This window comes from Rhipicephalus microplus, chromosome 8 (genome assembly GCF_043290135.1).
Source record: "Rhipicephalus microplus isolate Deutch F79 chromosome 8, USDA_Rmic, whole genome shotgun sequence".
In the NCBI taxonomy this organism is placed as follows: domain Eukaryota; kingdom Metazoa; phylum Arthropoda; class Arachnida; order Ixodida; family Ixodidae; genus Rhipicephalus; species Rhipicephalus microplus.
The window spans coordinates 120,627,139-120,652,810 of record NC_134707.1 but is presented as its reverse complement, the minus strand read 5'-3'; positions in this window follow the sequence as shown (position 1 = coordinate 120,652,810).

Sequence of the window (25,672 nt, the reverse complement as noted above, 5' to 3'; positions counted from 1 at the left end):
TGGTATTTTTATCTATACAGATGTACAGTATCATATACATGCTTCTCTCTTCCCTTATGTCCAGATTTTGCGTCATTCAATGCAATCTATATGAAATGCAAAAAACACGTAACTAATAAACTGTGCTCTTTTCTGGGCACCCGTTCAATTTAGGTTCAATGTGCACACAAGTGACGTAGAAAGGCATGCTTTCAGTTGACGTGCTTACCCTCAATGTTACGACATGTTGTGTGTTAAGAAAAACATAGCCCATTAACCAGACAGCTTAACAACCTTTCGAAAACACTGCATTCTCTTAGCGGCTGCAGTTCAACCTTCATTTGAATGCATTGTATAGCAGATAGCGTTTGCGCGTGTGACTTCAGGCGAAGGTGTTTTACATGCATAATTTATCAGGGCACAGAAGCTACAACCACCGCAAAAGGGAAATGAACCTCGTTTTTATGGATTGCTGCAGTTCCTTTTTTTTTCTTTCCATGAAATAACAAAGATGCTACGATCTTCCCACTTGCCATTCTACGGCAACGTAGTGCTTTCCTCTTAGGCTGAAATACGTGGCGAAAGGTTGACAAAGAGAAAAAAAAGACGAGACAGAAAGAGCGCTTTTCCTGTCTCGTCTTCTTTTCACTTTGTCAACCTTGCGCCACGTATTTCATCCTAATATGTACCAACTAGCCCAACATAACGTACTGTTAATGCTTTCCCTCTAGACGCAGCGTGCACATTGCAAGAAGTGATTTGCGTTTTTCTAGCTTGGTCAGCGGAGAAAAAAAAAGAAGAAATTTTGCTCAGAAACTGGATCAAGCTGTTGTCGCTGCTTTCAGGACGTCCGTATGTAAGTTGAGAAATGGTGAGTGTTTTTGCACAAGGCAAAAAAGCAACGCCTTTCGTAGCTGTTCATTGCTTGAGCCTGCAGATCAACGAATAAACAAAACCTGTTTCATATGCATGTATTCATCTTCTGTGATTGAGCCGCCCATATATAATGTTATTACAAAAAAAAAACGGTCCTACTCAGCCCACCCTCTAACTATAGGGGATCGCTTCACTTGGCCTGGTATACACAATAGGGTATACACAATCTGCCTTTTGTCTCGTTCTTTTAAGGAAGCCAACATTTTTTCTGACCTAAGAAAACACTAAGCAACGTGGTCTTACGAAATTAAAACGAATCCGCCGACACTAATTAGATATATATCCCGGAATATAGGAAGTAGAAGAACGTAAAATGAATGAACGCGTAAGATGAATGGATCCAAAATACCTCTTTGCAGCGATAACTCAGTATTTTGGCGCACTGCCTCCTAGTACGCTACTCCGCATGTCGCAAGTTCGAGTTCCGGGTGCAATAATCCACTCAGCAAGATTATGCGTCCTCCCTAGCAGTAAAAAAAAATGTTCGAGAGAGAGAGAGAGAGATTAATGAAAGAGGAAGAGACAAAAAGGACGCTATTTTCTGCCTCCCGTCGCGGGGGCACGGCTCAGCGCCTTTAGGGATCGGGGAAGGGGAAGTAAAGATGATAGGAAGAAGAGAGGAAGGAAAGAAAAAGTGAATGTCATGGCAAGAGAACGTCTTGTCAGTACAGTCAGTAGTGCGAGTGAAAAGAGTCCGTCTATAAGGCGGCGAGGTCCGCGCAAGCACAGAACTCGAGGAAGGCTCGAAGGGCTTTCGTCTTCGAGCGCGCGGGAAAAAGTATGTCTTCCATTGTTTCGGCAGGTAGTCCAAGCAGACGATAGCGGCTTACCAGTGCGCAACGCTCAGTGGCCAGGTCAGGGCAGGAGCAAACAATATGCTGCAGCGTTTCGTCATCACCGCACCTTCGGCACGCTGGCGATGAAGAGCGACCCGCGGAATACATGCGTGCCGCAGGCCAGACGCTGCCAGTACGCAGGCGAAGCAACAACCGCCGCTCGCATCTGTCCAGGCCGGTCTCCGGAAGGGATGGTGGAGGTTTGCCGCTTGCCACCCGTGTGTCAGGGTGGGCCGTTGGTAAGAGCTTCCGCAGTCGCTGCCGTGAGAAATCCGACTGGGTTACCGCCTTAGTGACTGGCGTGTCGCAGTGGTGTGCTGCCTTAGCGGCGGCGTCAGCCTCCTCGTTGCCAGCTATTCCAACGTGTGAGGGAAGCCAGTGGAGGGACAGGCGCACACCACTCTCTTTGATGGCGGTCAGTTTTGCGTGCAGCAACGCCACAGTTATGCCTGCTTGGTCTGGTTGGAGCAGCGCTTGTAGGGCTGGTCGGGAGTCGCACAGAATCGCCACAGGCAACTGGGGTAACGTGGCAGCAAGGTGGTCGGCTGCCAAGTGAAGGCCGGCCAATTCAGCTGCAGTGGAGCTGGCGTGAAAGGGAAGTCGGCAGCGGATGGTTGTCCCAGTCGATGGTATGACGCAGGCAGCCGCGGCCGAATGGGGGCTGTCCCGAACGGACCCGTCCGTGAATACCAGGAGCTGCCCCTTAAGTCTTTCATGAAGTTTCGCCACGGCTGCCTGATGGAGCTCGCATGCCGGTGTGCGCCTTTTTCTGAGGTTGTCCAGAGTTAATTGTACGTCCAGAGGCTGCTGGTGTGGTGGAGGGGGTTGGATTGGACTGGGGGGATCGGGGACCAGCTCTTCATAGAGAGCGCAGATCTGTGCCATCCGTGACGCTGGTCGGCTCCGCAGTCTCCGAAGGAGGGCAGCGCCCCCGAGGGCCCTGTGAAGGCGATCCACGTGATGCAGCGCCTGTCGTAGCATCAAGAGTGACAGAGGCCAGGTCTGGGCCTCCGCCAGGGTTGCAGCTATGGGTGACTGACGGGGAAGTCCCATGAAGCGCCGAATTGCCATGCGATGTTGCCGCTCCAGTTGCTCCTTGCGGTGTGGCGCTAGCTGCACCAAGGGCAGTGCATAAGTTTGCGCTGTCGTTGCAGCCCCTTCGTAGAGTCTTAGAGCCAGCCGTGAGGTGCACCCTTGGCCCCTGCTGAGCAGTTTGCTTACGGCAGTCTCGACCCTGGTGGCCTTGAGGACGGCGAGCTTAACGGCTGGTATCCAGGTAAGGCGGTGGTCGATCCTTAGCCCCAGGTACGTCACTGCATCGCTCCACGGGATAGGTCGGTCACCTAGCACAAGCCTTCGGACGGCCCTCCGCGCAGTGGCTCTGGGGTGAACCAGCAGTGCCTCCGTCTTCGTGGGCGAAACGTTCAGTCCGATTGCCTTGAAGAAAGAGACGACGGCATCCAAGGAGCGCTGCAGGGAACGCCTTATGGCCGTGAAGTTTTGCCTAGGCCCCTTAACCCACAGTGCCACATCGTCTGCGTACAAGGAGCACTGCGTGGGGTAACGCTTGTCTGCGGGCATCGCGGTCGGCAGCCCCGCTAGCACCAGGTTGAACAGAAAGGGGCTCAGGACGGAACCTTGTGGAACGCCTGCTGTCACTGGCCGTGGGTCGCTGAGCGCGCGTCGTACTCTAACCCGGAGGGTGCGTTTTGCCAGAAAGGCACTGATAAAGGTACGTAGGCAGCTCACGATGCCGAGTGTGTCCAAAGCACTCTCTATCGCTATGTGAGGCAAGCTGTCAAAAGCGCTCTGTACATCCAGCAGGACGAGGAGGGCCACTTCGCCGTTGCGCTTGGCCTCCTCCAAGGTAGAGACGACGTCCGCGATCGAGTCTGCTGTGCATCGGTGGCGTCGGAAGCCCGTCTGCTGTTCTGGTAGGAAATCCTTTGCCCCCGCAATCCAATTTAGGCGTGCCAGTGCTATGGCTTCCATGAGCTTGCAGGCAGCAGAGGTGAGAGAAACGGGTCTGTAGGACGTAATGGCGGCACAAGGGCGGCGAGGTTTCCGGATCGGCACCACAACAGCGGTCAGCCAGGCTTCAGGTAGGTTGCCGCTCTGCCATATTTCATTAAAAGTCCTCAACAGGTGTCGTCGTGAGGCCATATCCAGGTTGCGCAGCATCTGGTATGTGATGCCGTCGGCACCAGGGGAACTGCGGCGCTTGGTTCTGGCTAGAGCAACGTTCAGTTCGTGTTCGAAAATAGGGTCCTGACACAGAGATGCGATCTGGCTGGCCGTCCAGGCAGGGTGATGACCTTGCGGTGGCTTGGGAGCAGGCGTGGCGATGAGGGCTGAAGGATTGGCTGGTGGGAGTTCTGTGAAGCGATCGGCCAGTCGCTCTGCCAGTTCTTTTTCACTAATGCCTAAGTAGATGGCCACCGCAATGACGGGTTGCCGCACCATTGGTCCAGTGACGAGGGATCGTAGAAGTCGCCATGCTTTTGCGCCACCTCTTGCCTGACTCAGGGAGAGGCAGATGCCTTGCCAGCTTTGCCGCCTGCGACGGTTGGCATGTCGCCGACATACCGCATCCACACGATTGAAGAGTGTACGTTGAGCTGGGTCATGGGATTTTAGGTACCTTCTCTCAGCCCTGCGCCTCGCAGCCCGTAAGTTCAAGTGATGGAGGTCTGGCACAGGGTGGTGCTCTGGCACCCTGGTCTGGATAGTTGCCGCCTGCGCTGCCACTGCTACCAGATTCAGGAAATCCTGATCCTCTGGGACGTCTCGAAGCTGCCTTCGAAAAGCCCGCCAATCGATCGTACTACACAGCCTCCTCCTTGGGATCTTTCCGCCCACAGGTGAGATGACGATCGGCAGGTGGTCTGAACCCCAGGAGTCAGGCTCCACTGCCCAATCGTACCGGTCCCCTTCACTGGCCAAGGTGACGTCAATGGCGGAGCATGACGGTCGTGCTGTTCTGCGGACGAAAGTGAAGGATCCGGTGTTCAAAACTTGTAGGCCCAGTTGATGGATAACGTCCACCAGATCCCTTCCTCGAGAGGAGCAGGTGCTACTCCCCCACATGGTGTGGTGAGCATTCATGTCCCCACATATGAGGTAGTCTCTTCCGAATTTAGCCGTGAGCTGTAACAGCATGGAGGCGTCCCACCGCTGTCCAGGTCGCACATACACAGAGGCCACTGTCGTGTCCACACCGCGAAGCCGCACCGTCACGGCACAACACTCAAGAGCCCCTCCAGTGACATCAGCCACGTTTATGTGCACATGTGGTAGTTCTCGTCGCACGTACACTGCACAACGTGGTCGACCCTGGGGATGTGCACTCGCTATGCACGGCGCGTCCTGGCACGTGTCTAGAGTACACGACGTGATACTTTGGTAACCGATGTATCCGGGAAGTCGCAAGTCGGTCGCTGCTACGTACACTTCCTGCAAAGCAAGCACATCATACTCGCTCTGCAGGAGATGTGAGGAGAGGTCTGCATGCCGCCGCCGCAACGAGTGAGCGTTCCATTGAAGCACACACGGGCGGCGGCGGCGGTGGTTCTCTGCAGCATGCGGATGAGTGTCAGCCATGGTGGCTGCTATGAGGGTGCGCGCCACCTGCCTGAAGGCAGATGGAGCGCAGCTGGTTTTCAGGAGGCAGCAGGTCCGCAACTGCTCTTAACAGGAGCCTCAGGTTTGCATTTTCCTGGTCCACACGAGGCTGGGAAGGTACCTTCGCGGGTGGACGTGTCGTGGTAGAGTCTGGGTGCTTGAGACCAGCCGAAGGGCCCCGTTGTTGTACGCCTGTCTGGCCTGGATGGGTCGAGCTGACCGTCATCTTGGATGGTGATCCCACTGCGGCAGCATAGCTCTTGCCCGTGGTCTGCTTCAGCTGAGGACTATCAGTTACACTAGGGCTTGCCCGCAAGACTGCTTGAGCCTCGCGGTGAGGCAGGTAGGTGGGAGCTGATGCCTTGATGGTGGCCAGGCGCCGCTCTCTTTGCCAGAGCTGACAGTCTGCGGAATCAGCTGAATGTGGCCTGCCGCAGTGCAGGCATCTTAATTTGTTGGTGCAGTTGGCGTCTTTCCCATGGTGGCCACCACATCGCAGGCACCGCTCTGGTCCTCGGCAAGTGACGGCGATATGCCCATAGCGTCCGCACCGCCGGCACTGAAGCGGGCGAGGTCGGGATGGCCTCACTTCGAACACCATGCGAAAAAGGCGGACCCGGGTGGGAGGCACGGGAGAGGCGAACCGCAAGACTAGTGATGTCCCTTGTCGCCTGGCTGCAATCACCGGCACATCGGACGACACGGCGGCCAGGAGGGCTTCGTCGGTATAGTCGCCATCGACGCCTTGCACCACGCCACTGCTTTGTGAACGGTCAGCAGGGAGGCGGGCAGTCACGGGTATTCCTGCGAGCTCCGATGTTGCTAGTAGGTGATTCATCCATTCTGGTGTAGATGCGTCTGCTGCCACGATGTTCTTTTTCGTGTTTACTCTCACCTCCTTGACTCCGGGCAGCGCAGAGAGAGCTTGCGCAATGGCAAGACGAGAGGTGCGGTGAAAGGAGGCGCTGGCGTTTGCTGGTCGAAAAAGAATAGTGCCCGAGTCTAGCGACGATGAAGCAGAAGCCGGCATGGTGTGTTCAGTGGCGCGTACCCCTGCAGGAGCGGTCTGAGTCGCAGTGGGCGCATTAGAAGTCCCTGGAGCAACGTGGGCAAGCATAGCCGTCGATTCAGTGGCGGGACGAGGACCAGTGTGGGCAGCGGGTCCTTGAGATGTCGAGGCTCGCTGTCGGCGCTTCTTAGACTTGGAGAGGACGGTCTGAAACTCAGACTGACTGATTTCGTCAGTTGCGTGTGTGACGGCGTCTTCGTGGGCAACCGCATCATTTGACGTTGGGGTAAGACACGCAACTGTGGCACGTTCAGGCGCTACTGCGTGCATCTTCCGCGAGCCACCCTCATCGTCGCTGCCCGACTCGCTAGGACGCGAGCGCTTACGCGTTGACGTAGTATCCATGTCTGCAATATCAGGTTCCTCGTCTAACGGCAGTGGTACGTTCTGCGGAACGGTGACGTTCACGCACAGAATTGACCCGGCATCTTCGAGTTGGGCTGTATGATGCGCCGCTACAGCGGTCGAAGATGCTGTGGTGCTAGTGGTAGGGCTGGAGGCCGCCGAGGACGTCAGGCCCCTTGCAGTTGTCTCGACGTCGGCAGCAAGCACCGGTAGGCGAAGTGATGTCGGTTTCTCGCTGACGACTCTGCACAGTTTCTGTGCCTGTTCATGATGCAACCGCACCGCTTTGGCACTGGAGATGAGGTTCCACAGCACGCGGGTGCACGCGACGCTCGCTGAGCGTCTGTGTGACGATGTGGGAACCAGGGAACGCGACGGGCGTTCCAATGGCGTAGCCGAGAATGGAGGGGACTGCTCTGCCATGGTAGTCGGGATGACAGCTGCCCCAGCGACGCGCAGGAGCAGAGGACGCTGTCACAGGGCTCAGGTCACCGAAAGCGGTGGCAGGGATCCAAGGGCATAATCTGTAAAGATTACTCTCCTTGACAAGACTCGAACGGGTATGAGAGTCCAGGAACGCGAGGAGCACTGCGCGGAACGCGGTCGCGTCTCTCGCGGGCTGACGCGGTAGCGTCTCTCGCAGAATCGGGAGCACCGGGCAACACGTCTGCTCTCTGTGAACGCTCGAGAGAGACTCAATGTTCGATGATGAGATGAGAAGTGACATAGAGACTTTGGGCTTCCTGAGAGCACTGTTAACGCTGGGAATTCTTTGATGGCTGTGAACAGATAACAACGTTAACACAATTCTATCATAAAAACTGAGTCGTCAAGAGCATTCTAAGTGACGCTTAAGCGTAAAATGCACATTTCTCTTTTACGTAGGATGTATCTTTTCACGAATGTTTTCTATTACTGAACCTTCAGACGAGAAAATTAGCTGAGCGTGACCATACTTCATTAGTGTTTTCAAGTTCTATAAGTATGATTGGCATCGCATAACGCACTTTGCTTTATGTTAAACGAGTTAGTATTCGAATGGCACCTCATATCAATGAATCCCGCATGTGCGTCGTCCTTCCTTGCGTGATCCACATTTAACTTGGTACCACCTTCTACATAGTTGCCAGTATCTTCGTCTCCTATTACACTACAAAAAAACACTGAATAATGTATATATTTATTTATTTATTTATTTATTGCCGAAGCGACTGACGAACCAACGGACTGACTTATCTCTTGTCTTGGGCGCCTGTCTATCAAAGCTTGCAGCTGAAAATTAAGAACAGATATTCAATCTAACGCCTGTCACTTTCTACTTAGGCTTATATTTTCGAGAATTTTTGTGAATTAGGAATTTGCGTGAGAGCTCTTGCAGTTGATCGGTGAAACAATTACTCTTTTCTGGGAAGCTGCCATTCCCTTTGAGCATTAAAACACCGTTCTTAGTATATCTATTACGATTCTGTTTGTATGCTTCCGGCACTTTAAGTCTCCAGGCAACGCATCTTGAGAATCTCAAGAGACTCAGGCTGCCACATGGTGTCATTGCTTGCCGTAGCGCAGGCAAAACACCGTGTAGCCTTGCCATGACCACATGATCTTCCCCAAGAGGAGGATATCTGCGTCCGTGGCTGATCTCCCACTTTGGGTGAGATCTCGTGGTTGATATTCCCATTTGGCCAGCCGTTCACTCTTTGTGGCAGAAGGCAAGCGGCCGGAAGTCAACCACTATGGAAGCAAAAGTCGACAGTGTCAGTTAACTTTTGTACATATTGAAAGGTTGGCTGACAGGCTACGAGAGGAGGTGAGTGCACTGCACATAGGCGGGATGATCGCCCTTGCACCAGCTTGCACCACGTTCCTCGAAAGATAGCGAAAATGTAATCCCACTCATCCTCCCTATTTCTGACAGTCGTATCCTACCATCATGTGGTCAGCACGCAATGCCGTTATGTTCGTGGAGACTGCTGTTAGGTTCAAAAGTCTGCGCTCTTTATAAAGAAGCTACAGAGCCCAATGCGCGGTCTAATTCGAAGCAGCACGCTAAAAAAAACACCAATACATTTTCAGAAATCACTTTTCGGCAAACCTCCCTTTTTGTGAAATCTTGCAACACTTAAGTAATAAATTATGCGTATGTGATTTTATTTGCAAATATTGTTTGTGATATCTGGTCGATTTACATTATACCTACATATATGTCACCAATATCAGTGTGCCATGACGCGCAACTGAGTACGCTCAATATACCTTTATAAAAAGATACATCACTGATTATTGTCTGATTCCCGTTGTACTCATGAAATAAAATGTTTGGTCGCCTCCTGGTTCCAGCGGAAGGTAATTAAACTTATCTTATAGGTGTTCACCACCATTTTTGAAAGCCTAATATCTGTATATGCTGACCTATCATCGATCAGTGGTGAGAAACGCTTATAGACTCCTCGCTACACGCTCCCAAGAGTCAAAGGGCACCATTTATGTGGTATTTCTCTTCGGCATGGTCCATTGAAAAGCTGGCTGCTGTTTGGTCTACCTTGCCTTTGGTGAATCCCTGGCAGACATCCTGTGATTTCATTGTTACTACTGCTGCAGTTATTTTAAACTGGAAGGTCAAAACATATACGTCGTGAAATGGATAATAATTTACGTTGCATTGGTGTCAATCGCATCACGAATATTTGTGTCCCTTTATGTAATTGACCGACAGTCATCCGCGACATGCCAAAAGTCACTCAAAGGCAGTTCTTTGGCTTTCGTCTTGAACAAGCATTTTAGGGGTAATCTCAATAACTGCATTCTTGAGTGATAGTGAATAGGTTAGCACACTCCAGTTGCAAGCGTATATCGAAGCCACTCTTCAATATGCAGACCATCGTGGCTCTCCAGGTCTCCCAGCAAGTCATACTAATGATGGCTACTACTACTCCAAAACAAGCCGAGTTAATTGATGAAATCATATCGGTTTGTCGGAGTGATACAATGATTCATTGATTGATTGATTGATTGATTATTATGCGGTGTTAAATGTGCCAAAATCACCGTATGATTATGAGAGACGCCGTAGTGAGGGGCTCGGGAAATTTTGATCACCTGTGGTTCTTTAACGCGCACCCAAATCTGAGCACATGGGCCTACAGTGTGTGGGAAAGGGTACATGGGTGAGCCATTTTGTGCCTAGCAGCGTATGCTTGCTACAGCGTGTGTTATTTCTTCCTTCCAAAACCAGCACTGGGACCGCCATAGACAACTAATGGGCATTAGTCAGCAGTTTCTGTTTACTCCGGTAAGCAGAAGGATCAAAAGGGTTGTGCGCTCCACGACCTAGCGTAATGGTCCCAACATCAATACAGTCACCTACGGAGACATGGTTTCGTTTTCTTTTTGAGTCCTAGTTTGAGTGCGTGTAAAGTGGCAGCAGCAAGCACGGGACCTACTTGACTTGCGGAACAAGGGGCAGGCTTTTGTCTGAATGTGGGCGTAGTCAGGCTGATGATGATGATGGTGATGAGTGCGTTCATTGAGGCTCCCCTGCCATTATCCTCAATAAGAAACAGAAGTGAAACCGCAAATGAGTTCATGGGTTGACAGTACTCACTCAAAGCATTAGTTTTGAGGACTTCACTGCAATGAGCATTAAAGTGTTGGTATGAAAAGGGGCTCCAAGGTCTTCTTCTATTTCAGTCAGGCGCACAACGAAGCGCCAGGATGTGCACTCGGCATCACTACTTTCTAATTCCTACTCACATTCCCACCAGTAACGCCGTATTAAATATTCTCGAAATTAGGTTATCCTAACCCTGTATTCAGAAACGCTTCTCGACTCGAATACGGCACTTCACTTGTCTGAGTTGAGCACTGCGCCGCTGCTAGACTGATATTGACACTGCGCTTGTAGAGAACTGCTGCATATTATTGGCAATATGTAGTGACTTGATCTGCCAAGAGACGGCGCTCCTATCAAAATTTTTAAGTAGAGGTGAAGCATTGAGTGAAGAAACGTGTTAGATTGCGGTGGTTAGTCTACGCTTCTACTTTAACAAAGCATAGTAAACCCAGTACACCTTCTTTATAGTAACCCGTATGGTGATGCAGAACTCACAACAGAATCAAAAAGAAACTCAACTATGCTACCATTGCATGTTAAAACAAATAAAATACGCTGGTTTCTCTGAAGATATTGGTACTAATACTAACAAGTCGATTTATTTTGTGGAACTGTATTCACCCAAAAAACTGCAAAAAAGCGTCATGTGATAGTTACCCTGCTGATATTTTATCTGAAGTTAATAAATCACCAGAATCACTCAAAGATAATTGCATTTTATAACAGAAAGAAAGGCACCCAATTTTATTATAGTGTAAAACGGCGCGCTAATATAAAACTCGCAGTTTTTTTTGCATTTGCTGACACCCGGTGAAGGCCAATGCCAATCTTCTTCTTTGAAGGGAAAGAGTTTAAAGAGGAACAAGAAGAGAAGGCTGGTCTCGCCCAGACTTTGCCGACATTATTTTCGTTGCGGATATGACGTCGATAGAGTGCACTTGAACAGAATATAAAACACCAACAAAAAAACACTTTTGTTCATTTGAAGGACCTGTGAGCCGAACACACATCTCGATGAACGACAACATACGGGCGTTTCACCGATCGCGCCAACAATGCATGAGCCTGTACGCACATGCTTCGTTTCTTTCACAGACTTTTCCCTTCACAGTAAACTTCGGTGTGATGGGATGCCGCCATTCTGGAAATATGAAGTACTGCATCATGACGTTTACGAGTGCCGACCAGGGGCGCTTCCGTCCTTTTAGCGCAGTGAAAGCTGGCTACCTGGTTCCCCCTCCATTTCGTTTCAGTACAATTTAGGCGACTGCTTTTTTGCTCTTAGAGATACGATTTCGGGCATTGGAGCACCTTCGAATGCTCGTAGTTTAAATGACGAGCTCTGCCTTTGGCGAATAAAGAAGAAGTGTCTCTTTAGAAGAACGCTTGTTTCTGCGCTCTCTTTTATTTTAGTGAAATCATCGATCTTTTGAGGTGCCTCGCCTCCCCGTCTTGCGGTGATGGCCATGGAGCATGCCGGAGGCCCGCCTGGTCACAGGTCCTCACACCCGTCAACCACAAGGAAGCAAGCTGGCTCTCCCAGTGACACTGAGGACACCGATCTCTATTCTATGTCGGAAGACGACACATCCGATGGCAGCTTTATACCTGTCCGGGGTAAGAAGGCGAAGAGAAGGACGGCGAATACAGCAGCACCAGCTCCTGCAAGCACAGCGACTGTACATTCAAGGCCTGCGCGCTGGCCGCACGTCATCATCTTCATGCCCGAAGATCCATCAAGCAACCTACGGCTTCTGAACAGGCAAGCCCTTTCGATTGCTCTCGAATGTGCGGTGCCACATCAAATTAAGGACGCACGAGTGAACCCAAGGAAGAACATTCTCGCAATAGACGTGCACGATGTGAGTGCGCTAGGACAGCTGCAGCAAATGACTGAGCTAGGTGGCATTAAAATGTGCCCCTTTATCCCGATGGATGACAAATCAATTGCCGGTGTAATTTGAGACATCGACACTGCCATTCCTAATGCTGACTTGTCTACCCTCATCAAGCCTGCAAACGAGGGAACTGTCATTACGCAAGTGCGACTGTCATGATATGCGCGGTAGGTTCATCTGGTGCGCGATGTTTGTGAGTTTGTGCTGTGCCGTACGCCGACGAAGATGACGATGAGACAAGGAAAAGGCGGAATCGTGTCGTCAAAGTCAAGCCAAGCCATGGGGAGAGAGAAGAGGAAGACGACGACGGGGCGTTCGAGAAGAAGGATCGGAACGAAACAGTGGCAGGCTGAAGCGCTCGTCGGGTCGTGGTCCCGAAGCCTACCTGTGCCTGTGGTCCGCACGAGCCTGGCTCCCTTCTACCGTGTGATCCAGCAGCCGGCGCCGGTCCGTTGTACTCGGATCCGGGCGTTTTCCAGACCTGGGCCTACTACTGGCTGTCCGGGACGTGCTTGCCACACATCGACTCTGCCTCACGCTCCGCTCCGACCATGCCTGAGGCATCGCTGATGTCGGCGTAAGACGCAACGCAACGCCTCGACTCATCTGCCTTCGACGTCACACGGTGAAGTGTTTCAAACATTGTGTAGTGCAGTGGGGGACTACGCTAAGCGTCAGACCTTGTCTTTCGAGAACGTGTGTCGTGCTCGTACTTAAGGCAGTTCTTCGCTGTTGCCATGTAACACGCCAAGCTTCTTTATCGTTTTTTTTTCGTGGCATTAAAGCCTTATAACTCAAGTTGCAAATGTCTTCGTCAGTCTCGACAACGTTTATTTAAGTTGCCGTGATTGCCCGAACCTTATCCCTCACAATTGGCGTCCGCGCGACAGGACGAAGCCGTTTGCACTGGGTTGAAATCTATAGGGAAGATGAGTGAGCAAGAGCTTATAACGCTAGCGGAACGCATGGGGCTTCAAGGAGCCGAGCTAAAGACGTGGGTAGACGCGCGGTTAGAGCGGGCTCATGAGGAATCTGTGCAAGCGCGTGAAGAGCATTCCGCGGAAAGGCAGGCGGCGAAGGAACGTTTGGAGATAGAAGAGAGAACTCTTCAACTGCGAATTCGGCTAGCTGAGGTTGAAGGTAGCCGAGAGCCAACAGCGCGGGACCGCGAACCTGAGAGGAGTCAAAGCCGCCCGTGCTTGATCAATCCTCACAACCTGATCCCAGTGTTTGACGAGGGGCGTGACGATCTCGATCCGTATCTCAAGAGGTTCGAACGCGTACCAGTTGGTCAAGAGTGGCCTGAGGAGAAGTGGGCGACAGCGCTTAGTTTATGCCTCAGTGGGGAAGCATTGAAAGTCTTCGGTTGTCTGTCGCCAGAAGACTCAATGGATTACCAGAGTACGAAAGTGGCCTTGCTCCAGAGGTTTGTTTCACAGCCGAAGGCTATCGCGAAAAGTTTCGGCAAAGCAAGCCTGAAGACGGCGAAAATGGTAAACAGTACGCCACGAGATTACAGAGTTACTTCGATAGATGGCTGGAAATGTCGGAAACGGACGAGGACTTTGCATCCGTGCGCAACCTCATTGTAGCTGAGCAGTTTCTGAATAACTGCCACGATCGCCTGGCACTTTTTCTAAGGGAGAAGAAATGCAGGACGGTAAAAGAAATGGCAGAAGCAGCTGATACCTTCTTGGAAGCCCAGTGGCAAACAAACTTGTTGGTATTTCGTACCAACTCTGCAAACAACATTCCCAAGGAGCAAGAAGGATTTACTTATACCCAGCCTCCTCTTAGATGTTTCGTCTGTGATCGACCCGGCCACAGAGCATCTGATTGCCGCACGAAACCCCAACGAGTCTTCTGTGGGCACTGTCGGAAGCCCGGCCACGATGCAAGAGCATGCCCAAGCAACGGCGGGTCAAAGAAAATGACATCTTGCATCGTGTCTACTGACCAGAAGTCCGAGACGCCCCGATGTGCCGATGATTCATCACAAGATGAATATGTTGCTAGTGCACTCCAAACGTGCACCGCAACAGCTACACGAAACTTGCCGGTGTTACAGGGAGAAGTGTTTGGACATACTGTATCAGTCTTGAGGGATACTGGAAGCAACACCCTGGTCGTGCGACGTTCCCTCGTTCCCGATGATGCGCTGACGGGTACTACCGCCACTATTTTATTGGCCGATGGTAGTTGCATCGAGGTACCGGAAGCAGAAGTACGGATTCTATCGCCCTATTTCACCGGAAATGCGATAGTCAAATGCATGACGTCGCTACTTTACGATGTCATCGTAGGAAATGTTCCCGGCGCCCGTGACGCTAATGACCCCGACTCAACGTGGAAGGAGTCAGCGAGCCTGAAGTCGGAAACTAATCAGGCATTGAATTCTGAAGAGAAATCCAAGGATGGATGCGGGACGAAGAGCACAGTCATGGTTGGTGTTTCAAGCAAAGGACATCGCCGGAAGCTCACGACTGCTAAATTTGGAAACTGAGAGGTGACACAGGAGTCATTTCGCCAAAAACAAGAGGAAGACCGGTCGCTGGATGTTTGTAGGGCGAAAGTCGACACCCTCATCCGCGGTAAAGGAGCCACATACCACTCATTTATGTTCGAGAAAGGAATCTTGTACCGCGTTTACCACTTGACTCCGGGTAAATCAGTTCAACAAGCGGTGGTTCCAAAGGCGTTGCGTGTCCATGTGTTGCACTTGGCACATGAATCACCGATATCTGGTCACCAGGGTATCAAGAAGACGAAGGACCGAGTTTTGGAGTCGTTTTATTGGCCCGGTGTACAGGAGGAGGTACGAAGATTCGTAAAATCATGCGACGCATGCCAAAGGACATATCCCAAAGGCAAAGTAGGCAAGGCGCCTCTTGGACGACTGCCTTTGATTGACACGCCATTCGAACGTGTGGCCGTTGATATCATTGGACCTCTGACGCCGATTTCAAAGAAGGGTAATCGGTACATTCTTACCCTTGTGGATTTCGCCACTCGGTACCCGGACGCGGTGGCTTTGCCCGCAATTGATTCGGCAACAGTAGCAGATGGACTACTGGAGATGTTCTCTCGAATAGGATTTCCACGGGAGATCCTCTGTGATCAAGCATCTTGCTTCACGTCAGGCCTGATGGAAGAGGTGAATGCTCTGCTTGCTATTCGACATTTGAGCTCGACGCCTTACCACCCGATATGCAATGGCTTGGTCGAAAGGTTCAACGGCACTTTGAAACAGATGTTGCGCAGGTTGTGCCAAGAGAAGCCGAAGTCATGGGACCGATTTCTTGCGCCTCTGTTATTCGCCTATCGAGAAGTACCTCAGGCCAGCATGGGCTTCTCGCCGTTTGAACTGATCTACGGCCGGCACGTCCGAGGACCCCTGGATATATTGAAGGAACTCTGGACCGGGGAAGACCTAGAGGAAGATATCAAGACTACTTACGGATACGTGCTTGATCTGAGAGAACGTCTTGAACGCACCTTGAAGCTGGCTCAAGAGAATCTCTCCCGAGCTCAACACTCACAAAAGAAGTATTATGACCGAACCTCCAAAACCCGACATCTCAAAGTTGGTGATCGGGCTCTTATATTGCTCCCAACCAGGGAAAACAAGCTTCTTATGCACTGGAAGGGGCCATTTCTGGTTACAGAAAAAAAGAATGACCACGACTATTGGTTGGACCTTGGGCACACCACGAAAATGTTTCACATAAACATGCTCAAGCGCTACGAAGAACGTAGGTGCTGATTATATGAGCAGGCTACAGGTGTAGGTGCTAGCTATACCACATTAATGTAATAATGTACCATATGCCTAGGGACTCTCACATACAGACTATTCTCTTGGTGCAACAGTTCTGTACATTTGTTTGTCGTAAGTCTTGTCTCCCGCGCACTTTGGACAGTTTTTTTTTAAAAAAAGAAAAAAAAACTTTTGAAAGGGGGGACTTTTGTCATGATATGCGCGGTAGGTTCATCTGGTGCGCGATGTTTGTGAGTTTGTGCTGTGCCGTACGCCGACGAAGATGACGATGAGACAAGGAAAAGGCGGAATCGTGTCGTCAAAGTCAAGCCAAGCCATGGGGAGAGAGAAGAGGAAGACGACGACGGGGCGTTCGAGAAGAAGGATCGGAACGAAACAGTGGCAGGCTGAAGCGCTCGTCGGGTCGTGGTCCCGAAGCCTACCTGTGCCTGTGGTCCGCACGAGCCTGGCTCCCTTCTACCGTGTGATCCAGCAGCCGGCGCCGGTCCGTTGTACTCGGATCCGGGCGTTTTCCAGACCTGGGCCTACTACTGGCTGTCCGGGACGTGCTTGCCACACATCGACTCTGCCTCACGCTCCGCTCCGACCATGCCTGAGGCATCGCTGATGTCGGCGTAAGACGCAACGCAACGCCTCGACTCATCTGCCTTCGACGTCACACGGTGAAGTGTTTCAAACCTTGTGTAGTGCAGTGGGGGACTACGCTAAGCGTCAGACCTTGTCTTTCGAGAACGTGTGTCGTGCTCGTACTTAAGGCAGTTCTTCGCTGTTGCCATGTAACACGCCAAGCTTCTTTATCGTTTTTTTTTCGTGGCATTAAAGCCTTATAACTCAAGTTGCAAATGTCTTCGTCAGTCTCGACAACGTTTATTTAAGTTGCCGTGATTGCCCGAACCTTATCCCTCACAGCGGCACCTTGGAAATACGCGCTGCGTAAAAGTGTTTTTCAAGGGAGATTGCATACCGTCCCATGTTAAAGTTGGACATTTTCGACATCCGGTTCGACCATTCATTCAAAAGCCACTTCAATGTCATCGGTGCTTCAGGCTAGGACACGTCAAGGGCACACGCCCCTACTCACGACTGTGTCGCCGCTGCGCTGAACCTCATGCTGAAGACGCCTGTCAGGCGGCTACTCTGAAGTGCGCCAACTGCAGTGGTCCTCATGCTGCCTCGTCGAAAGACTGTCCTCGAATCCAAAAGGAGCACGTGGTTCTCAGACAAATGGCCCGAGACAACTCGACACATTGGGAGGCAGCCGAAGTAGCCCGGCGTCGGCGTCGACGTCGGCATCATCGAAAGTCTTCAAAGAAGGCGTATTCCAGAGACGCTCCTTCCCACTCTTTAGCAGTTCCATCCAGTAGCGCCGCGAAACGGCCCACCACTTCTACGAAAGAAACAGAAAAGCCTCCTTCTCTGGAGGAATGGCCCACGCTCCCGACGTGCTCTTCTGCCAAGGAACCTCTGCAGGTTGTGGCCACACAAGAGCCGTCTTCAACCATGAAAGATTTGCCTAAAACTGATCGTCAAGTGATCTCGGTGCTGCGTTCCCTTATAGAAGTCATTCGAGCGATATTAGTCGACATGAGGACACCATCTTCTCGAAACGCACTTGGACGATTGGACGCCCTAAGCCCAGTGCTTGAATCTCTCAACTAGGAAGATGGCTACTCACACCTCAACATTTCGTAAAGAAGTCAAGGCTGCATCCGTCATCCAATGGAACGTTAGAGGACTAAAATCATGCCTTTCAGATTTTCGTCAGTTTGTGTTTGCCAACGTGTTTCCAATCAACCTCATTTGTGAGCCCAATTTGTCGAAACCAATAAGACTATCGGGGTACGAAGCTGTCATGTCTTCAACGAACGGTGCGTGCAGCAAAATCATCGTCTTTGTTTGTTGTGAACTGACGTATGTTGTGCAACCAATTGCACCTCACGATGACAATCAGTATGTCTGCATCACTGTAAAAAAGAACAAACTCTTGTTTACTTTTATAGGCGTTTATATACCGCCGTCGAATAATCTCGATTCCAGGAGATTAGCGGATATTTTGAGAGTGTGTCCTGCACCATGGGTCCTCATAGGTGATTTCAATGCGCACAATCACGCATGGGGAAGTACGCAGACAAATGCAAGAGGACGCAGGTTAGCAAACATCGCCTACAACTATGGCCTTACTCTCCTGAACGACGGCAGCCCCACTTTTCTTCGAGGGGTGACATACGGCAGCTGTCTCGACCTTGCCTTTGTCTACAACTCCCTCGCGAGATACGTCAAGTGGTTTCCAGATGTTGAGACACGAGGAAGTGATCACATTCCAATGTACCTTAACATCAAAGGCTTGTCTATTTATTGTCCACGGACGAGCATTCGAGCTGTCCAATGGACCAACTTTAAATCTGACATGGAAGATGCTTGCAACGATGGCCTACGATCTGGGTTAGAGGAAACAATTAAGAGCACAATGCAAAACGCCACTCGCACGGTGACGATATCTTCCACACAAAACGACTTTGATATAGAGTTGGAGCGACTCCGAGCACTGCGACGCCGGGCGGAGCGTCGATATCGGCGTACAAAATCAATTCACAATCTTAGGGCAGCCAGGAGGTTGCAAAAGAAGATACGACGTCGCATGGATAGATTAGCGTCGGAACGATGGACAACTTTTTTCCAGTCACTAGACCCTCGCAAGCCACTCTCGAACTTTTGGAAAACTGTGCAAGGTCTGCGTCACCCTACGGAACAGCGCTTTCCATTCAAAGCGCTCGCGCTATTTCAAAGGAGGCAAGACATCGATGTCGCAGATTTCTCTGCGCAGAACGCCAACCAAGCCACTCGTCCAGACTCTCCAGTGAGAGGTGACGTCCCCCGTTCCCGTGACTACCACATGGACCTCCTTTTTACATTGGAGGAGCTCGAGGCGACACTAGCTCTCTGCAGGCGTTCAACTTCTCCGGGCCCAGATGGTTTTCCGTACCGAGCCTTGTGCAAACTTGGGGAAGGCGCAAGGAGAGAACTGTTGAGCCTCTACAGCATCTCGTGGCAGGATGGCAATGTTCCTGATGAATGGAAAGTAAGCCGCTTGTTACCCATCGTGAAGCAGGGCAAATCCCCACTCGAACTCACCTCATACCGCCCAATAGCACTGGTCAGCTGCGTAGGGAAGATAATGGAACGGATTATACTGGGCCACCTAGAGTGGTATCTTGAATACTACAAGATTTCTCCGAACTCAATGGCTTGTTTCCGACGCGACCACTCTTCTATTGACAATGTCGTTGATCTAGTTTCGTACGTTCAGCACGAAAGATCCTGTAAGTGGCTATTTGCAGCTTTGTTTCTAGATGTGAAAGGCGCTTATGATATTGTACTACATGAAGCCATTTTGGGTGCTATTGCGGTGGTTGGCCTTGGTGGTCGAGCCTTTCGGTGGATTTTGAGTTACCTGGCTGCAAATCATTCTTTGTGTTAACAGAATATCGCCCAACTACGCGACGCTATGCTTCCAGGGGTGTTCCTCAAGGCAGAGTTCTTAGCCCGACGCTATTCAATCTTGCACTAATTGGCCTTGCTAAATACTTGCCAAGCACCAATAAAATCTCAATATACGCAGACGACATCTGTGTCTGGACATCGGCAGTCACACGTCCTCAGATATGTTCCCGGCTTCAAAAAGCAGCAACTATGATTGTCAAGTACTCGTTCAAACAAGGTCTCAGCATATCACCAGAAAAATGCGCGCTGGTGGCTTTCACTCGCAAAGCAATGACCCCTTATGTCATCTCAATCTGCGGGCGACCGATTTCTTACGCCAAAACCCAAGGGTTTCTGGGCATCATTATTGATAGGGACCTCTGTTGGAGTCCGCATGTGACCTATATGAAGAAGCGCCTGACCGCTATTTCCCAACTGTTCAAGTTCCTGGCAGGAAAGACGTGGGGGATGTCAGTAGACGCAATGATGGAGCTCTACAGGGCCATGTTTCTCGGTTTCCTCAGATATCGCTTGCCCGTGCTTTGCAATACCTGCACGACCAATGCTCGTGTTTTATAGGCAGTACAAGCCCAAGCACTGAGAGTGTGCCTCGGTCTGCCCAGTTGTACGTCAACAGAAGCAACAATTGCAACTGCTGGTGACTATTGGATACAAACTCACATTGTTTAAGAAGTCCTAAGAACGCACATCAGACACTTCACATGTGCTCCCTGCCATCACCTTGCACTGTTGCCTTCAGAGAGGCGCCAAGCATCGTTCGCCAACATGATTGTGAAATACAACGATAAACTTCCCTCGGGCTTCACTCATGCATCTAAACCGTCCATACCACCTTGGTGTCTTATTCAACCCACAGTGCATCTTAGTGTACCAGGGATCCGGAGGACATCTGAGCTTTCGTCGCCCGTGCAGAAACAACTGTCTCTTCTTCTTTTGCACGAGAAATATTCAGACAGCATACATGTATACACCGATGGTTCCACGAACCACCAGTGTTCGTCAGGGGCAGTAGTTATCTCAGCAAGAGGTGTTACCATCAGCTTTAGGACTGACCCCTCCACGGCATCTACAGCAGCGTAACTAGCTGCTTTGCGTGCTGCACTTTGTGTGGTCAATTGGGAACCACTGCAACAATGGTCGATTTTCTGCTCAAGGGCTGCCCTACAATCTGTGCTCTTAGCAGTGCGTCGCGGCCCGTACGAACAGCTTGTTTTCGAAATTCGATGCCTTCTCCACACTTTACTCGAGAAAGGGCATCATGTGATGCTTCAATGGCTGCCAAGTCACTGCGGGATCATAGGGAACGAACATGCCGATACTGCCGCGCGGGCAGCCCTTGAAAGAACACGAGAAGAAGCCATACCACTTTCGAGGACCGATACTGCCAGTAATCTTCGACGACTTGCGCGCGAAATCACGTTTTCACTTATGGTACCCACCAAGCATCGATACGAATCGTCAACACCACCTGTCCTCTTTGATGGCTCTCCGCATGCCCACTGGACTCAACCGAAGAGAAGCCACCCTTCTTCATCGCTTATGGCTAGGAGTGGCATTTACAAAATCTTACTCCTTTGTCATAGGAATGGCCGACAACGCTCTCTGCGATGCCTGTCATTGCGAAGAGACGCTACACCACATCCTGTGTGGCTGTCCATTGTATGAAATCCAGAGACAGTCACTGGCGTCCGCTTTTGCGCGCATCGACAACAGCCAAATGTCTGTAGACACTATTCTGTCAAGTGCCCGAGAGAAGAACTTGCAACAGAAGGCGACGAAAGCTCTGTTGAAATTCCTACGCGACACCGACTTGAACAAGCGACTGTAACAGCAATGTCACACACCACGAAAGACAAGACTGGACTATGACTGAGTGTGCGCGCGTGTGTTGCCGAATTGGCTGTTTCTCTCTTCCCTCTCTGCTCTCTTTCATCTCCCCCATCCCTCTCCCATGCGCAGGGTAGCAAACCGGCTGCCTATAGGCTGGTTAACCTCCTTGCCTTTCTTGTCCTTCTATTTTCCTTTCTTCCTTCTGCCTTTGGCGGTTGTGAAGCACTCTGCGGCGCAATATAGCATTTGTCACCTCAAACGAGAGCACCTTCTAATAACGAGAGTCGAGTCTAAGACTTATATAATTGTTGTTGTATTTGCACAAGATTCACCTCACTATACTAAATAGACTGTGTTTAATGATTTGTAGTTATTGAAACCAATCGTCGTGATTGAAATGGATCACTTGGATTGACTTACGCTTTTTTATAAGGGTAGTAGTACTTGCTAATTTTGAGGTACGAATTGTTTGTCACATGTGTTACAACCCAGCCACTAGTGCAGTTAGTAACAGCGATGGGGTAATATTCACTACCTTTGTAGTTACTAACAGCATTTCCTAGCTGCTACAACCCTAACAGTTGCTAAGCATAGGTAGTAGCTCATAAAGGTATTAAGCAAAAACAATATTAACTGATACTACCATGTTCATTTGCCCACATTATTTCTCCAATGTGAATACTGGCCACGTTATTGCCTCATTACTACAGAATTCCGAATAATTTTGCTCATGTTGTTATGGACACGATGAATACAAAATCTTAAACTTCACACGGTACAATACTAATTATTACACTCCCGAAGCACACAATTTTTATTTATGAATGTGCTATGAACGCTGTTGAAAAGATGCGCTCCTCTTTCGTGTTTTACCTATTGATGTGACCGAAAGACAAATTTTTTTTCTTTCTATTGAATGTGCTGATCGTCCCCATTTCCCACTGCAAGCTTGTCGTAACTGCATTGCTTTGCCGCGCCTCCAAGATCGGAGACTATGGAAGGCTTCCGATCTTCACCTGCGTTTTGCACGTCCTCCGTGATCATTTTACCTATGACAAAGCGACGATATCACGATGTGACGTTGCCACATGACGTCACTATGACATCATCATGCCGTTAGTGTGTTCCAGTGAGTGATTGATTGATATGTGGGGTTTAACGTCCCAAAACCACTATATGATTATGAGAGACGCCGTAGTGGAGGGCTCCGGAAATTTAGACCACCTGGGGTTCTTTAACGTGCACCCAAATCTGAGCACACGGGCCTACAACATTTCCGCCTCCATCGGAAATGCAGCCGCCGCAGCCGGGATTCGAACCCGCGCCCTGCGGGTCAGCAGCCGAGTACCTTAGCCACTAGACCACCGCGGCGGGGCAGTGCAGTGAGTGTCGTAATGGATTTATACCACTGCTCACACTCGTACAACATGAAGTTTCACTGATGTTCAGACAAATGGCTACTTGAGCGTTAACACTCTCTAGCTCAGGCTCTTACTCGAGCTTCTTACAGCGCAGCTCTTTAATGCCCGTCCTTACGTTGAGAAGCGTCACCATTGCGAATAACATCACCATAAGCGCAGTAAGCTAATAACGCGATAAAATAAAACCATAAAGAAATACCGCGATCAAGAGCAATTGGAACCCGGGCCCTCCGTGTGGCAGTCCAATATTCTGCCACTGAGCTATGTTGTTGTCTTTTTTCTTAATAATAACATATATTAGAATAAGAAATAAAACGGTACATGTTGTATCACGCAGAGCTACACTGTTGAAATTACACAGCGACAATACGTGTAAAAGTCCATCTGTGAAACAAGCACGCAGACTATCTGTAGGTGCTATATTCGAAATTGAAATGTTCATAATGTGCTGAACGAAAAAGTAATGAGAGTAAGTACCTTATTTAGATGAGGCGTGCCAGCTTGGCCTAAAACAGGATCACATTAATCATCGTTTTAGTCAATCACCATTCAGATGAAATGTGTGCATAAAGAGGTGACTGGTCTGCTTAGCGGTCCCACATATTGTCACGAGGTTGTGATACACGCAGCACGTGAGAGGAAGCACGCAGGAGTCAGGGCGGTGTCAGGCGAACTGTTTATTGGGCGAACTTGTGCCCAGCAAAACAGGGCCAAACACAACTCACAGCAACAGCGGCGTGAACAGTCGTCGGCCGACGGAAAAAAAGAAAGACCCCAGTGGCGCACTGCGCCGGCTTTTTATACACGCGTCGTAACGCGTTCCAAAGTGGCATACAAGATAAACGCGGCCTGCGTTGCGCTTAACAGAAAGTGATAGCGTCTTCCTTCGCAAACGAAAAGAACCGCACGTGTCAGTTTTTTATACACGCGTCGTAACGCGTTCCAGAGTGGCATACAAGATAAACGCGGCCTGCGTTGCGCTTAACAGAAAGTGATAGCGTCTTCCTTCGTAAACCAAAAGAACCGCGCTACCCCCCTCTGAAAAAGCATCGTCCCGATGCTAAAGACAGAACATAAGAGAGAGTACATGCAATAAATTACATTAACAATGCGTCACAGCTAATCAGCGCGCGTAATAAGGTTTAAGTCGCACCACGTGTACGACTTCGGGTCGTGCACGGCGTCGTTGGGATGACGTTAAGCCATCGGGCACGACCTCATAGTCCAGTTCACCATGACGTCGAACTACCTTGTAGGGTCGAAAGTAGCGTCGCAGGAGCTTCTCAGACAATCCCCGTCGTCGTATCGGCGTCCAGACCCAGACAAGGTCACCTGGTTGGTATTCGGTGTGGTGTCGTCGAAGGTTGTAGTGGCGCCTGTCGACCGTCTGTTGGCTCTTGATACGCAGGCGGGCTAGCTGTCGAGCTTCTTCAGCGCGATCCAGGTAGCTGGCGACGTCGAGGTCTTCTTCGTCGGTGCCGACCGGTAGCATGGCGTCAAGCGTCGTTGTTGGGCTCCGTCCGTAGACGAGCTTGTATGGAGCAAACTGCGTCGTTTCCTGCACGGCCGTGTTGTACGCGAAGGTTACATACGGGAGCATGGCGTCCCACGTCTTGTGCTCGACGTCCACGTACATGGCCAGCATGTCGGCGATGGTCTTATTTAGACGCTCGGTGAGGCCATTCGTCTGTGGGTGGTACGCGGTGGTTCGGCGGTGGCTTGTCTGACTGTACCTCAAGATCGCTTGCGTTAGGTCAGCCGTAAAGGCCGTACCTCTGTCGGTGATGAGGACCTCGGGGGCTCCGTGGCGGAGTGCGATGTTCTCAATGAAGAACATGGCGACCTCGGCGGCAGTGCCCTTGGGCAAGGCCCTTGTTTCGGCATAGCGGGTGAGGTAGTCAGTCGCTACGACAATCCATTTGTTGCCAGAAGTTGACGTCGGGAACGGCCCCAGTAAGTCCATGCCGATTTGTTGGAATGGCCGTTGAGGTGGTTCGACGGGTTGCAGAAGTCCGGCTGGCCTAGTTGTCGGCGTCTTGCGTCGCTGACAGTCTCTGCATGTTTTTACGTAGTGGGCGACGTCGGCAGCGAGGCGAGGCCAATAGTACTTCTCTTGTATTCGTGACAGTGTGCGGGAAACACCAAGATGTCCGGCTGTCGGGTCGTCGTGTAATGCTTCCAGAACCTCTGGACGTAACGCTGAAGGTACCACGAGGAGGTGGTCGGCGCGGAGCGGCGAGAAGTTTTTCTTCAGGAGGACGTTGTTTCGCAGGAAAAACGAAGCCAGTCCTCGGCGGAATACTTTCGGCACGTCGGCGGTCTTGCCTTGCAGGTACTCCATGAGGATCTTGAGCTCCGGGTCAGCTCGTTGGCGTTCCGCGTAGTCGTCGGTACTTATGGGTCCCAGGAAAGAGTCGTCGTCCTGGTCATCCTGGGGCGGCGGATCGACAGGGGCGCGAGACAAGCAGTCGGCGTCGGAGTGCTTTCGTCCGCTCTTGTAGACGACGGTGATGTCAAATTCTTGTAGTCTGAGACTCCACCGTGCGAGGCGCCCTGATGGATCCTTCAAGTTAGCTAGCCAACACAAGGCGTGGTGGTCACTCACTACTTTGAAAGGCCTGCCGTACAGGTAGGGGCGGAACTTTGATGTAGCCCAGATGATGGCAAGGCATTCCTTTTCTGACGTGGAATAATTGGCTTCTGCCTTCGAAAGTGACCGGCTAGCGTAACTGATGACCCTTTCAAGTCCGTCGGTCCTCTGCACGATCACGGCGCCGAGCCCTGTGCTGCTTGCGTCCGTGTGAATTTCGGTGTCAGCTTCTTCGTCGAAGTGCGCCAGTATTGGCGG